This window comes from Pygoscelis adeliae, unplaced genomic scaffold (assembly GCF_000699105.1).
Source record: "Pygoscelis adeliae isolate BGI_AS28 unplaced genomic scaffold, ASM69910v1 Scaffold289, whole genome shotgun sequence".
In the NCBI taxonomy this organism is placed as follows: domain Eukaryota; kingdom Metazoa; phylum Chordata; class Aves; order Sphenisciformes; family Spheniscidae; genus Pygoscelis; species Pygoscelis adeliae.
In genome coordinates this window covers 1,893,974-1,896,239 of record NW_008825499.1, presented here as the reverse complement: position 1 = coordinate 1,896,239, position 2,266 = coordinate 1,893,974, and positions in this window count along the sequence as shown.

The following is a 2,266-nucleotide window of genomic DNA, read 5'->3' as shown; positions in this document are numbered from 1 at the left end:
GGGAAGGGCTCGGCTGTGCACCTGCCGCGGGCGGGACCTGCTGGAGATTCGTTCCGAAGCGCCTGCACAACCACCTCCGGCCTCGCCAAAGAAGCGTTTTCTGTGGTGGCAGAACAGAGTTTCCAAGGAAATGCAAACCAACTCTGGGTGCTGTACCTAAGAGACCCTTAATAATCGTTGATACAGAGAGGATTTACGAGAAGGACTTGGTTTAGACAAAACTTTCAATGATACACCAAAATAAACCGTAAAGTGTGCAGCAGTGTGTTTGGGTCGAGACACGGGTGGCATACCTTATGGCCCACGTACACGCTGCATCTATTGGGTCTTGACAAAGCCCCACTCAGCTCAGCATGGACATAAAACTGTCTGCCAAAATACTGCTGTTTCATTCATTTAATAGTTTCAAACAGATTGGCAGAAACAAGTCAGACTTTACACCTGCCCGTGTGGTTGCAAAAATTCCTGATAATTATTCAGTATACCCTTCCAGCTCCGTGCTTTTTATAACAAGGTGAGTTTCTTGTTTTATGACATGCCAAAAAAAATAGGTTATTTTCCTGATGGGAAATAAACGTGTTGATTATATTAACATGGTCTGGATTTGCATAGATTACTGTGCTGGATATAGTTTGACGGAAGTGCCCCTAGCAGAGGCTGCTTAATATATTTACCCCCAAACTAATTACAAGTTCTTCATCTTGTTTTATTTCCTTACATAGAAATGCACCTTGTGGAAACCAGAATTTCTGTTCAGTGAAAAATTTCAAGGCTTTACACATTTTCAAAGAAATGCACGGCAAAAATATTTAGAATTTTCAAACCAAATTATTTGAATGGATCAGAATGTTCTAGCTGACTGCCTTCTGATTTTGCCTTAAAATGTTTAAGATAAGCAAAGTAAGACTATTTGTAAGACAAAAATAATTAAACACTGTAAAATATAAATACACAATTCTAACAACAATCAAATGGAGTATGTGGGTAAAAAATTCTTAATTCCTTTTCCCTTGAGGCAAAATTGACTCAAAATAGGGTGTATTGCTGTGGTTTCAACTAAACACCACTGTATAACGGAAGAAGATTGTAACAACAACGTTAAGTAACGCTACACACATATCCCTTCTTTCCACTCAAACTTTTGCTTTCCTCATGAACTACCTGTAACTTAGCCGTGACATTTTGCCCAAGATTGCAGTTAACTTCCCCCAGAGCTTTAAGGATAAAGAACGTTGCAATGAAAATTTATAGGTGTGAAATAAAAAGTTGGTTGTCAAGCTTGAGGAGCAAGTTTCTGTGTAAATGAAAGCAGGTTCTGCAGGTCAATTACACTAACGGAATAGCTTAATGAGCAGTCTGTTTGCATTTGTTGCATGTAGTGGTTTATTGAATGTAACTGTATAACCATTGGATAACTACATTTTAACTCCAATAAAAATAAAACAAGAACTATCTGTTTTAAGATGTTATCTGTCAGGAATTAAACTAAACCAAGCTATGCTGCATGGACAGAGTCCACCCAGAGATAAGTGTGATCTCAAAAAAGGTGATAAATTGTCCCCATTTCTCCCTTCCTCCAATTTTCTCTTGGCTGAACCTGATAAGACTGGAAAACATTGAATTGCTTGTTTACTCACATTAATCACAGTTTTTTTTTTTTTTTTCTTTTATACAAATGTGTATCTTTCTTTGGAGAAAAATTAGGAGTTAACAGCTCTGAAGAAGAAAATACTCTGCCTTCGGAGGTATTCACATGGTTAGTTATTCCACACTCCATCATTCCTCCAGGGCATATATGGCTTACTTTCTGTCTTCCTCCAGTACATCTTCCATACTTTGAAAGATTAGAAAAGCCACAGGCCTGTAAAAAAAACAAACTGAAAAAATCTCTTGGACTCTAAACATAATTTGTAAACACTCAGGAGTAGCATTACTGGCACCCATGGAGATAATCAAACAGCAGCCACATCTCATGGAACCAGCTACATAAAATCATTTACCATGGAGCTCTCCTCCCAGTGAACACTTGGCAGGTTATTAATGGTCCCTGTTGAGATCGTTGTGGTATTCCCCTCTTTGATAACTAAAAGGTAATATCCAGGTGGTGAATTAAGGACAGGGAAAGTGGATAGTGGCTACCTGACACAAGCTGCTGGAGAGCTGCAAAGCTACATGGCTGGCCAATGTGATGCCCATCTACAAGAAGGGCCGGAAGGAGGATCCGGGGAACTACAGGCCTGTCAGCCTGACCTCGGTGCCGGGGAAG